The sequence below is a fragment of the Taudactylus pleione genome, unplaced genomic scaffold, assembly GCF_031769625.1.
Source record: "Taudactylus pleione unplaced genomic scaffold, aTauple2 ptg000481l, whole genome shotgun sequence".
Lineage (NCBI taxonomy): Eukaryota > Metazoa > Chordata > Amphibia > Anura > Myobatrachidae > Taudactylus > Taudactylus pleione.
This window is the reverse complement of record NW_028284883.1, coordinates 2,614,684-2,629,746: the sequence shown is the minus strand read 5'-3', so window position 1 is coordinate 2,629,746 and position 15,063 is coordinate 2,614,684. Positions and strand designations below refer to the sequence as shown.

General features: G+C 39.6%; 1 pseudogene; it reads left to right on the top strand.

Moving 5' to 3' along the window:
* Positions 1–1,016: 1,016 nt before the first annotated feature.
* Positions 1,017–1,135, top strand: LOC148502849 (5S ribosomal RNA; annotated as a pseudogene).
* The last annotated feature ends 13,928 nt before the right edge of the window (positions 1,136–15,063 follow it).

Here is a 15,063-nt window from a genome sequence, read left to right as displayed (position 1 = left end):
TTCTTTTAGATTTTTGGGGAAAGATCTTTATTGAATAGGCTGCAGCTTGATATTGAAGCGCCCGAGATTTTTTCCTATCTTCTTTTTGCATTTAATCTGATTACACAGGCTCACATATGATCTGACTATTGTGGCAGCACAGTGGATGTACTGCTGTAAACTCCCCTGTTTTTAATTGGGGTAGATTTGATGTTATTTCACATGGTTATATTTTCATTGCACACGAGGACTTGATTTATGTCCAGCTTTCTTTCCCCTGTTATTCAGGGGAATAGATTTGAATAACTTATTTGGCTCTTTTTTATTATCACTCTGCGATGATTTTGAGACATACTTGTATCCATTGTAAAAATAGCAAAACACACTGTGTACAACTATATTACTCTGCAACAATGTATGCAATTTATTAAACATTCCAGGGGAATACAGATTAGTACAATCTCTATATGAGGACTTGATTGGTGGCCAGTCTTTGCCCCAGTGATTTAGGGGAACAGACACTAGCAATACATTTTGCTTTCTTTTTTTATTACCACGTAGTGTGTTGTGAACATGTGATGGCTCATTCAATGTACATCTGTATTTCATGGTAATAATACAAATTATGCTATGTACTATTATATATATATATATATATATATATATATATTAGTGTCTGCTAAAGTGCTCTTAGCATCATCCCTACCGAAACATATGGGATTTGCATACCCATGTACAATCATAGGATTACTATATAAATGCCGCTTACATGTGATATGATTATCCCCAGGCACTATTTGACTGATATTACTTATACCTGCATTTAGATCATCTGTTTATATTGCTATATGAATATGACATACATACTTCAGAAGGTAACATAACCAGTTTATTAATTAATCAAAGTATGCTGGTGCAATACTTTGTTTGAAATTGATGTCCATTGGTTAATCTAAGCGGACTTCTCATATTGAGTTAGTCCTACATAATGCCCTTAACTGTATTACACCAGGACCCCCAATCTCCTGTTTATATAGTCCTACAACCATACCTTACTGAATATGCCCAATCTTGTTTGATCTTGGAAGCTATACAGTATTGAGCCTGATTAGTGCTTGCATGGGAGACCACCAGGGAATATTGGGTGTTGTAGGTAATATTTAGGAGCAGAACGGGACTAAGTGTATAATAGCAGGGACATAAGTGATTACATTTGATTTGGTTTATGTTGATTTCAGGGTCACCATGGGTACAAAACTCCTGTATGATGTGAATAAGTATTTTAAAATTTATAGGAGCGCGATTACCTGGAATTATTTTGAATATTTATTTTGCCGTATCCATCTATTCCATTAAAATGAGATCAGCAGCTTTTTAATAATTATTAATAAAGATTAAATTTTATTAAATTTTATTTAAGAGTGCCTCAACAACTAGCTCATCTTGGCTCTTTGTTTTTTGTACATGTTATATATTGGGCTTTGGGAGCACCACCATCAACATGTTATGTCACAATTTCTAAATACAAAATTAAATATGGTTGGTTGTAAATTAATGCTGTAATAATATATGGTTCTGTGCAGTACCAAACCTGTTTTTTCTAAGTCTGACCTGTCACAGACACAGCGAGGCTCTAGACACACAGAGGGCTCTCCTGTTGCAAGGAAAAAATAAAAAAAGGGGTTAATTTTTTGGATATCCAGAAGACAGTGTTAAATGGTATGGCATGCTTGTGTTTTTCTAATCATTCCCGTTACTTCCTCAAACACTAACTACCTTTCGATCACTTTGAGAGTGAATCCTCTATGAGAGCATATTCGCAATTCAATCGCTGCGCATGCACGGTGTGACTTACTTGCATGTGCTATGGCTAACAATCACTCAAGCTGCATAAATATACTAAATACCAACATTAAAATGTGAATCGCGCCCAGTGACTGCTACCTCAGTTGCTTTGCTGTGCAGAAATGCACTGTGTTGATTGGTGGAGTCATACACACAGGAATGGAAAATTATGTCACAACATCTCAATTGACTGTATTTTGCTGCAGTATCTTTAGTAATTGCACTTGCTCAAGCCCTGTGCTAGGTGCAAGAAATCCACCAGGAACAGGTTTCTCTACCCTGTAGGCACAACTCCGAATCACATAGAGGTTTTGCTTCACACCCATAACAGGTCCACAGGTCAGGGTGGTTTCGTGCGATTGCTTTACCACTACCCAGTTCCTACCAAAACGTGCTTATTACAGCTCTGACCTATCTTGTCTAACTAAGAATAGGACAAACACATGAATGTGTAAAGTTGCTTCTGCATATGCACTGTATGCAGGGTTGGACTGGCCTAGAGGGGTACAGGGGAAATCCCTGGTGGGCCCCAATGCCTATATGTATTTACACCCCTTGCATTGCAACATGGTTTGTCCATGAACACAGGGCCTAATTCAGTAGTGCACGCAAGTGCACTGCTGATCGCAGATTACCGTGACCGGGAATCTGCTCAGGGAAGTAGCCAGGATCTCTATCGGCTGACAGAGATTTCCTGGCCTCTTAGTTTAATATATGGTCCCCAGTCGGCCGATGGTCCGCAGAGTATCCGATGCTGCGTTGGACAATGCAGTTTGGATACATAATGTAGCAGGATGTGTGATGCCTCCCGCTGCATTAGCATAATTGCAAGCAGAGCCGTAACTACACTTTTGGTGCCCTGTGCCAGAAAGCGCATTGGCGCCCCCTCATTTTTCAAAGGGACATAATGCACCAACAAAAAAGGGACATGGCTTCATGGGGAAGGGCCAGGGAAGAGATAGGGGAGGCCAGGAGATGCTGGGGATGAAATAAGAGGAAGCTACAAGCAAGAATGATAATAAACAGAAATTTGACAGGCTCAGACAGCGCCCCCTGACCTGTGGTGCCCTGTGCGATGGCACCGGGCGCAATACCCTAGCTACAGCCCTGATTGCAAGGATCACAGTTGCAAAGCTGTCTGCGTGCAATACACACTACAGTATATGCCAGAGTGCAGCTTTGCAATCGCGATCCTTGCTGAATCATGCCCTAAGTTACAGTACTTGCTATTTCTTACTCTCTTCCCAACTGTGAATTATACCTCTTTTCCACCAAAACCTCAGGTCCGACCTGGGTTTTTGGACATGGTTCCAACCCAGGTCAGACCCATTTACACTGCACCTTCGATCTGGGTTACTCCGAGGTCAGCCCTGTTCATACTGTACCCAGGTCTGCCCTGCTACACCTGTGAGGTCATAAAAAGTGGGAGGTGACTGCTCCACAACCACCAATCAGCTCATTTTAGGCATGACCCAGGTCAGATAACCCGGGTCGCACCATTTACACCACCATTACCCGGCTCCATCCTGGGTCCAACCCTGGTAGAAACCTGGGTTGGATTGTTGGGTCACTTGACCCAGGTTATTTTTCATGGACCCTTTTACACTGAGCTGCAACCCGGGTAGACCCAGCAATAACCCAAGTTTTTGTTGTGGTGTGAAAGGGGTATTACTGTAGACCCAATATCTGAAAATATTCAAACATAATACATTTCATTTAATATATTCTATGGGTGAATTCAATTAGCTGAGAACCCTTTTTTGCATGTTAAAGTGCGTAAAAGCGAATTTTTTTTTCTCCTATCCAATTAACCTGCAAGTTACAATTTTCCCTAACAATCCCAGTCTTTTTTGCTGGAAACCTTTAAATTGGCTTGCCACTATGAATTCCTAATAACCTTTATACCCAAATATCGCTATTTAGAGTTGCAAGTGCACAAGAAATAATTGCTTTCCAGACTTTGAGTGTGGTTCCAAAGCACAAAAAGTTATTATTACAATAAAAGAGTAATACACGCTTTTATCTAGACAATGAGCGCAAAGGATTATTACATTCAAAGGTACAGTCGATACGTACGCAAGCACTCTGGATCCAGATCTCCCGGCATCAACCGTGAAGCCTCTGTTAAAAAGAATATGATGATTACCTACTGGACATAGAGCGCTTGAATATATACACCCTACAGAGAGTGAACCGTACAATAGAAACAAGTTGACACAATCCCATTGGTTCTTGGTTCTTCTGTTACGATGCAGTTCATAGGTCAGTTTGTACAGTGATAGTTCAGCCCTCCAATGGCTCTTTGTGTGTGTTTTAACTAATCAATAGACACTACATACAAAGTACATTTTAACACCTAGTTCTCTATAATCCATAACTTGCAGATGCATGTTGCAATCTCCTTGCCGATGGAACTAGAGATCTGCAAAAAAACAGTGATTTAGAATGGTACATCAAATACATTAATTTTACATCATAATTAATAACTTTAATATAAACCATAATGTGCAGGAACCTTTTATCAGTGCGTGTATAATTATGATTATATGTATGTATTCATTGTGCGTCTACATGCAGTGTAAAAAGGTGTGCTGTGTGCAGGGGTTGTGTACAGCGCAGACATGCGCTGTGTGTGTTTATTTTTACAATAGCAACTGTGTATATGTGTGCACGCATTGTGGATACACATGCGATTGCTTAAGTGTGTGTAGATTTATATATATATATATATATTAGCTTTATTATACAGCAACTGGTATGATTTAATATTACTTCTGTCTGAACTAAGTTATCAGTGATGGCCAGCAGACACTTGATTGAATCACAATGTAATCAAAGGCCTCTCTAGCCTACCCAGAATGCAAATACCAGTTCCCCTAGGCATACAATGATAGTCAGACATAAAGACAATGGCTCATTCAAAACACTCATCTGCACCTCACAGTATCTTTGTGTATTCCTATTACTAGTCCCAGACATGTCCACAAAACTTGTCTGTCAGCACTGAATATATAAAGTCTTTAACTATATATGTGTATTTGTGCGCATTTATTATGTAAAGACTTTAACAGTGTGCAGTAACACGGCATATGTACACAATGCTCAAATAGCACCTGTGCACAATGATATTATACTGACTACGCCAGATGGCATTGTGCAGACAATGCAAACATGGCGTCTTCAGATATTTTCAAAGATCTTATCTCAGCCAATTATCCAGCTTTGACAGAACACCCATTGATAGCAAACAAGACTCTATCGCACACTGTTCTTAACCTTTTGTAGCCATGCATAATTATGTATTATTCAATGTTCTAAATGTTGTGACTCTTGAAGTCACACCATTTAGAACATTGAACGTGGATAATGCAATTAAAGAGTGTAAAACAACCATTATACGCCATCTGCGGATCCATACGGGACCATGGGTAGGATGTGGGATCTCATCGAACCTATAAAGGAAGTTGGGGGGGAATTGAGACTACATTATCTAGTAGGTTTAATGGAACATTTACAATAATTATTATTATACATGACTTTGCCTGTTCACATATTATTATCTGTAGGCACATTCAATGTCGGGGTTGTAATGCAATCCTTCACTATATTAGCATATGTGTTCATGTATGTTGATCATACAGGTGGTAAAAGATAAAATTCAATTTGGAGAGTATCATAACAATGTCATTTTTCACAGTTCTAAAAATAAAAAAAACCTTATGATTGTTCTTATTATGTTATCTTTGCCCAATGGGGTGAGGGCACGCTTCTGGATGATCTGGATCTCAATTCTTCCAATCTGTGTCTCGTCCGGTTATCTTCGTCATCTACCAAGAATATCATCTGTCTGCAGCTGGGCCTTGTCAGCATCTAGAATAGGAAATTTGAGTTATCAGTCCTCTAGAATGTCTCCATCTTTCCTACCCAATCTGATGTCTTCCACCTGATCCGTCTGTAGTCTTCAGATATCCTGCTGTTGATTTGCCTACATGGATGATAAACAGATTCTACGAGCATTAGTGGTTCCCCCCCCACTGTGACAATTTAGAATTTTGTCGGCTCCATATTAGAGTTTTCAAAAAACACAACCTATTGACATTGACGGGTGTTTACAGACTCAACTTTACCTCGTTTTCTCCACTAGGTGGCAGTCAAGATCCTACAATGCCTTTTCCTTTCTTACTTTTTAATGAAAATCTCCAAACAATTATCCCTAATCTAGGAAATTCTAAATACACTTTGACCTGTATTCCGATGTTCTGGGGAACTATAAAGAATTGTTAGTATAAATCATACATGTATGTCAATATGTAACTAATTCTTATCTATTCTAGACATACAAACTGTTAATAGATATACCCATTTTATTTAGCAATAACAGAAAATTATCCTGTGAAACCTGATTTAAATATAAAACCAATCTTGAAACAGCCTTAAATGTATTTTCTTATCTAAAACCCCTAGTAATTGCAGGCCTTACCACCTCTGCTGGGAAATGGATGTATATTTCTCCTTCTACTACTCCTCCTCCTAGGACCTGTGGGTGTCCCTCCTGGTCACAAGAGGTAAAACATCAAAATTACAACAGGTGTTTTTGAGAAGAAAACTTACATTTTGCTGCATATCTATATCTGTATGATCTATGGCAATCCTCCTGTTCTGGTTGATGAAACCTCCACCCTTTAGTTATCCATAATACTTACATCACAATTTAACTAGGTTTTACAGGGATATATATACACAAAGATTTCATGTTTGTATCTGCTACCAACAATCACTGGAGATCTCTAAAACCATTCCGTATGAACTGTTACCACTTATAACAGCTTCGATGTCATTTAACACATACATTACTTCATGAGATATACACATTATGTCTAGTTATTAATCTTTCCAATATCCTACAAACCAAACCTTGTACATCCATCTTCCAATTCCTATGAATTTGGTCAGGGGTTGCAATACTTACTTATTACCACCAGGGGATTTTAGAATCCCCCTTCTCTCCGATATACATTATTATACTTTTACCTGTACACAGTATTGAGAACTATGGCATATACCGTAAACATTGTTATAAGCATAAAGGTTAAATCCACCTGTAATCAGAAAACATAAAGATGTCTCCTTATGTACTGCAGAAATGACAAACCTAGATTTCCTTACCTCTGCTTTTCATATGATATCTCTACTTCTAAGGAATATCTCATGTCCAACATTATGCATATCATATTGTTTCCCGCTATCTATAATATTACATGTAGTGCTATCTTAACATCATGCTTCTCGCAGTCATAGCCATCTATACTTACCACCTGACCGGTTTACCTATAGAAAAACAATTATTCTGTGGTATCTTAAATTAAATTATCAATTTTTACCTGCAGTTTAGCCTTTTTCAACCATACTGCTTACCAGAAAATGTAGAACGATTATTACAGGACTCATTGCCAACCTGCCATATGATCTAATTAATCACACCCTGCTTAGCAATACATCACCTGATTTTAAGCTTCACACCGGTGTCACCTATATTTGTTACAGAACTGAAAAAATGGGTTAACCACATATACCTCCCTTTGCAAGCTGATTAAACTAGGGAAAAATTCACATTTTAGTGTGATGTTATGATGTACATTGACTGTGTTAGTAATCTGTGTGATATCCCTCTGCCTGTTGCATGGAGATGTCCTCAAACCATTCAGGATTGGTGAACTCGTCTTACAGACCTGGTTTTCTAACCACGCCAAAATTGCTACTTCCGGTGTTACCAGGCAACCATTGCATATGGTCTGCTCATAGTTCCTACTACGTTGCCAAAGCAAGTAACCTGCAAGACATCTTTTAAAGACATATTTAAATAACAGAATACCTTCTATGAGAAAAAAATAATTGTTAACCACCACAATTCCAGCCATGTTGAATACACAAACCCGTAACTTCCTCAGATATTCTCAAGAATATGTTATCTATAAGTTATGCCTTCTACCACTGTAACTAGACAGAGTCCCAGCTGTTACACATGATGCGTCCCAACCAGGAATCCATAGGAGCGACCCACGTGACTCCACCCTTTGGCCGAGCCTTTTATCCATATATAACACACCTTTGATATAAAAAAGCTGTTCAAAAATGTGCATAACAATAGAATGCCTCCAATAAAAAAAATAATTGCTAATTACCGCAATATTCATCACGTCAAAAAATTACGAGACCCGTGATATTTCAGATATTCTTAAGAATCTTATAGCTATTTTTGCCCTTATACTTAAATCGGGTTCATATTATTAATTACTACAACAGTCTATCCTTGACTTAACTGTACTATATTATGAGTGTATACAAACTATGAAAGACATGCCTCTATAGGACGTAAGGGTTAGAACTGAACCCAAATACCCTACATAACAACAATAAGTGCTTTTACCGCTGTATCTCAGATATCCTGCATCTTCACAGACCCCAGACACCGGGTCGTCCTTGTTGCACCACATGTGTACAGCAATCAAAGCCTCCCATAAACCAAACCTGTCAGCCTCCACAGGGCCATAACCACCCCCATTTCCATGACAAGACACATCCAGCAACCGGATCATCTCAAATACCGTACCATGCATATCTCCGCAACCCTTCGAATCATACTCAGAACTGAATTTCTTAACCTAAAATAAATCTATAAACTGCTGTATTTACAAGGAAATTTTCAGAAGTACATACAAACTCCACACAGATGAGCACATATAATTACATACACAGAAAACTATGCAGTACATGCAAACTCCACACAGAAAAATTCTCATTCACAGTACATTCAAACTCTACACAGGAAACCAAGATCATCTTAGCACAAATAAACCATAAACCTCTGTATTGCATGTGTGTGCTCAGAAATTCTATACATCACACAGATCCCTATCCTCCAAGACTGCGTGCAAACCCATACAAATCACAATTCACATTAGTGCTGCTCTCCATCTCCGGTATAAACCATGGCTATTCACAACAAACATCCCAAAACTTGCCAATTATAATGTCCGTGACATCCTCAGAACACCCCACATTGGAACAATCCCTAAAAATATATCACATTCTGATATGTAAAATTAAATAATAATACCATCACAAAAAAAATGAATTTCCAGCTACATTCATTTGCTTCAAATATATAGAAATTAGTCATATCTGCATTGGCTGCCATCACCCACGAATTCCCCTAGTACATCAAAACAAGCATTGTACATGTTTGACTTTAATGACCAATTTTCACAGCAGATATGCTGCCGGGTGGCCTATATGATATAGACAGCACAGATAGGGTTAATACAATATACCTTTTGATTACCATTTCTTCAAAAAAAAGAGAAAAATAAACATAAGTAAGTTTATAATTAATACTATGAGAATTCATCGCTGGAGTGATATTCTTATTGAGACGGCCACCTTATAACTTAGAATGTTAACTTATCTATTGTAATTTAGAATCCCAATTTTGGTTTACTCAAAAGTGGACCTCTTGCACACAACAAAAGCATCTACTGTTTACACTTCCAAGTAACTTCAAAGAAAAAAAAAAAAACCCTGTTCCTATTAGCGTATGGTAAATTATTCTGAATTGAATTCCCAATCTCAACATTTACTGTAACCACAGATGACTGCACAATGATTAAAACTGCATACACTTAAAATACAATACATTCCACCTAACATGAATAACCACCTTAGAAAAAAAAAAAAAATTCAGTCATGGCTGAATTTACCGTGGATTCATTTTCTTCCCTAGAAACATTAACTTAAACTGTCTTAGCACAGGAGAAAATAAATATTACTTGTTACATTTTTATTTTTTTTGCATCGACTGTACCATCGCCTGCTGCCGCATACGGCGGCGGAGGTGCGCATGCGCTAAAAGCAATACCTTGGGCAACGCTACATCGCAGTGCATTCCCGTTCCCTGATTGCGCAAAGCTGAAGCTAACTTGTGTCACGGGTGCGCTCCCTGGTGGTTCCTGCGCAGTGCTGTTTTGCGTTGCATGCCCGCTCTTTTGCATCATGCTCGTGACACTATTTAGCAGTGCGAGCATGCCACTTAACCACGTGTTCCTCTCATGCTGCCATAGTTTCAAACAGTCATTATACCTAACATGTTTCTTTAGGGATTTTACCATACAAATACCATCCCTAACATTATTCAATACCTCCACATCAAAGCTGCCAATCTTAGGAAAAGGTTTTACACACTCCTTGGTCATCTTAACCCATACATTACAGTACGCAGTAGCATACACACCATATTTAGTATACATTATATGCCTTGCCGAACCTGTCGGTCCTTCCAAAAGCAGCACATCATCCACCATACCCAGCATCAGCCTGGCACCTATCTGGGAAAACGCTAAGCACATTTCGCTAGTATGTGGATCAGGGAACAATTCAATAGAGCTAAGTTCACGCACTCCTATCCCATTGTACACAGCCGGCCAGCTAATCGTTATGGATGGCTTGCACAATCAGGGTACAGAATAACGCCCTATACAATTAGACTGTCTTTCTGGACACCTTTCAGCCCTTGTCTGGTAGCTCACCCTTTTTGACTACTTTCCACTGCTAGAATTTAAGTGTTTCAATAACACTTACCCTTTTCAGTAATTTCATCCACTACCCCCCCCAAGCCACAATCACGGTCTGCCCAACCGTGTGGTCCAGTCACAGTCTCCAGTGAACCTAACTGATCAATGGGCTCTGTGACTACAGTTGGGGGCCGAATTTTGAAAACCTGTTTTCTTCAAGGTACAAAATCCCTGTCCTTGCTGCAATACCCCTGCTATGTGTACATACCGAATAACTTGCTGCCTCGTCAGACACCTACCAGGTCTTTTATGCCCAACACATGGTACCTTGTCTATAGGTCCCGACACACAGTCCCTATCTTTCAAGTTGCAATCACGCATCTGCTCACACACACTTTTTCAGTTTTCTGCACAGAAAATAAACTTTTCACTAGTATGGTATTATGATACGGAGGTCTTAAACAATGTAATCGCTATCAATATGACAAATACTATCAGAATTATTGTTTGAAAACACATGGCAGCAATTCAGGAAACACTTATACGCTATTATGCGAATTGCACTTTAGCGACGGGACAGACAATGAAAGAAACAAAACTTTTCTCCCCTGCCCCAGGTTCTAGCCAGCGCTCCTTGAAAACACACACAATAGCGGATATCGGTTTCACAAAACTAAATGGTGCAGGTTTCAAACACAATGCGTTCTTCCCTGCATATGGTGCCTTATTCCACCCTTTGTTGTGAAAGGAGAGACGGTCACTATCGTGCGGCCTCATGGTAGCTTGGCCTCCCAACTATGAGCCCCCATCTATGAATTCCTAATAACCTTTATACCCAAATATCGCTATTTAGAGTTGCAAGTTGCACAAGAAATAATTGCTTTCCAGACTTTGAGTGTGGTTCCAAAGCACAAAAAGTTATTACAATAAAAGAGTAATACACACTTGTATCTAGACAATGAGCGCAAAGGATTATTACATTCAAAGGTACAGTCGATACGTACGCAAGCGCTCTGGATCTCGATCTCCCGGCATCAAACGTGAAGCCTCCGTCAAAAAGAATATGATGACTACCTACTGGACATAGAGCGCTTGAATATATACACTACAGAGAGTGAACCGTACAATAGAAACGAGTTGGCACAATCCCTTTGGTTCTTGCTCTTGGTTCTTCTGTTACGATGCAGTTCATAGGTCAGTTTGTAGAGTGGTAGTTCAGCCCTCCAATGGGTCTTTGTGTGTGTTTTAACTAATCAATAGACACTACATACAAAGTACATTCTAACACCTAATTCTCTATAATCCATAACTTGCAGACGCAGGTTACAATCTCCTTGCCGATGGAACCAGAGATCTGCAAATAAACAGTGATTTAGAATGGTACCAAACATGGTCTGCTTATCATGTACTAAACCATAGATATCAAATACATTTCATTTTAAATCATAATTAATAACTTTAATATAAACCATAATGTGCAGGAACCTTTTGTGAGTGCGTGTATAATTATGATTATATGTAAGCGTTGTGCGTCTGCATGCAGCGTAAAAAGGTCCGCTGTGTGCAGGGATTGTGCACAGTGCAGACATGCGCTGTGTGTGTGTTATTAATTTTACAATAGCAACTGTGTTTATGTGTACACGCATTGTGAATACACATGCGATCGTGTGTGTGTGTGTGCGTGTGTGTATATAATATATATATAGAGCTTTATTATACAGCAACTGGTATGATTTAATATTACTTCCTTCTGAACTAAGTTATCAGAGATGGCCAGCAGACACTTGATGGAATCACAATGTAATCAAAGGCCTCTCCAGCCTACCCGGAATGCAAATACCAGTTCCCCTAGGCATACAATGATAGTTAGACTTAAAGACAATGGTTCATTCAAAACACTCATCTGCACCTCACAGTATCTTTGTGTATTCCTATTACTAGTCCCAGACATGTCCACAAAACTTGTCTGTCAGCACTGAATATATAAAGTCTTTAACTATATATGTGTATTCATGCGCATTTATTATGTAAAGACTTTAACAGTGTGCAGTAACACGGCAGGTGTACAAAATGCTAAAATAGCGCCGTGCACAATGACATTATACTGACTACGCCAGATGGCGTTGTGCAGACAACGCAAACACGGCGTCTTCAGATATTTTCAAAGATCTGATCTCAGCCAATTATCCAGCTTCGACACCACTTACATATTGAAGAGAGATTTCAGCAAATAACATATAAATAAACCTATAACGTTATTAGGTAACAGGCAGTTATGTTTGTAAATTTTTAATTACATTGTATTATAATGAACATGTTTACAGTTCCATAGGCAACTGGTCCAGATTCATATTTGCAGTTTAAAATATGTGGCTTGCATTTACCAATTATAGTTCACATTCAATAGACTCATTTGAGATTTTTATTTACGTTATTAATTTAGTGTTTTTGAATTGTATTTTGGCACAGTTTTAAACTAATATTTTTAATAAAATATAAAAAAAAATATTTGTTTCCCTTCACAATTAAAAATAAAACAGAAACAAGTACAAATGTGCAAAACAGCTCAATCATGGTCCTTCAGGCTAAACAACAATTTAACTAGCCCCACTTTATTTGAATGAATGCATTTGTAATTAATTGTACTGTACATTGGACCTGAGCTATACCCAGCCTGATAGTGGTCTGTGAACTTTAAAAATTTATCCCTGACTCATCTGGATAAACAGAACAAACTGCTTTCATAAAACACTTTGTTTTAATTGGCAACTAAATGAGTTTTTTTTTGTAATGAATGTCATATGACCCCAGTGTACCTGTTTTTCATGCCAACAATTGTGTTGTCTTTATAATACATTAATTCCCCCCTCTTTTGGGACGTACACAGTATTCTCAAACCACCAAGGATATATAATTGCCTCCACACAAGCTACAGTAGGTATATTTTAGTTCCTTTGGGCTTGCTTAGTAAAACCCAAGTCTTTAATATGTATTGTTTACCTAGATAAATTGGATAGTTATAATTTATCTACCAATATTTAGGAACCTAGAGCTACTCACAACTTATCTACAGTCTTTTGGGCCAGGTAAGTACCTCCTATATAGCTTGTGCGCATATTTCTTTATAAATAGTGTGCAGATATATTAAGACCTATACAAATATATTCTACCCAAAAATGTAAACAATATTGATGCAAAAATATGTTTTTATTAGAGATGTGATATTTGGTTTTCCTGAAATGCAAACACACCCAAACTTAAAGGTTCTGAGAGGAATCATGTCCCATTTCAGAATAGATTTGGGGTTCCGAGTGGAACTGTGTCCTGGTTCAAGTCTGCTGTCAGTACAGACCTCGTATTAAAAAAACTAATGTGTTTTGGATTGCATTTAAGTCCCTCCCCAGTTGTCATAGCTTGGGAGGAGCAATTAAATAGGTTAAAAAAATGGTGTGCTGCCCCCCCTAAATCCATTACCAGCCCTGGACCTTTTAGCCTGGTCTGGTCGTGGAAACTCTGGGGAAAAACCAGGGTGGGTTTCCCCCTATTTTCCATTTACCAGCACCATGTTGAACCAACTGGGGTGATTATGCCATAGCAGGAGGACACTCAGCATGGGGTCCTCCTGCCAAAGCATTAAACCAGGCCCTCAGAACCTGGGTCCTCTAAAAAACAGGGTCCCCCTCCTGAGCATTAACCACAACTGGGCTTTCAGCCCAGGGCTCTTCCTTTCATCCCTGGCAAGTGGATAAAGGGGTGAGAGCCGGAGCTCAGCTGGCTCTGCATGCCGCTGACTTCTCCATTTGTCAGGTGCCCGATGAGATTTTGTGACCAGCGGGTGCCCAGTGGCTCTCTCCCTGCAGCCATATCAAGCCCAGGCCAGGTATCAAAGAGGAGGTGGGGACCCCCTTTAAGGTGTCCCTCCTCTCCTGAGCACCTGGAGGGAGGAGGAGGGGGGGGGAGAGAGAGAACACTAACTTGTTTCAGACTTGCAGCATCATGCAGTAGGGATGGCCATCCTTAGCATGCACTCATGCAGGTTTCTGATGGGGGCGGGCAATTTACGGCATTTGGCTCTGCCCCCTATCCATACACCTGCATATCGTGGCAGTACGTCAGTGAGGGTGTGGGGCTTCCATCATCAGCCCACAGCCACAGACCGATCCATCAGTGACTGTGCTCATGTGCTGCCTGCAGCCCTGCAATGTCAGTCACTGCTTCTGTTTGCTGCTGGGAGCTGGACAGAGTATGTATGCGGCAATGTGGGGGCCCCTAATGTGTGGGGGACCCTGGATGACTGCCCCATGCGCCCTGCCTATAATCTGGCCCTGCCTGCATCCACTGGCCAGTGAATCAGGAAAGACTCCTGGGCTGGTCAATGCTCAAGAAGGGGTACCCATTTTATTTATTGGGGTGCCTACACTTTCTGAGGATTGCCAGCCCTGGACTGACTAGTTTGAGGCTGATTTGATGCTGTAGCAGGAGGACCCCACACTGTGTCCTCCTGCTGTGGTAATACTAACCCAGGCTGGTTCAGCATGGTGCTTGTAAATGGAAAATAGTGGGAACCCCATGCAAGTTTTTCCCTAATTTTCAGTGATCAGACCAGGCTAAAAGGTTCAGGGCTGGTTATGGAATTAGGGGGGACCCTACATCCATTTTATTAAAAAAAAAA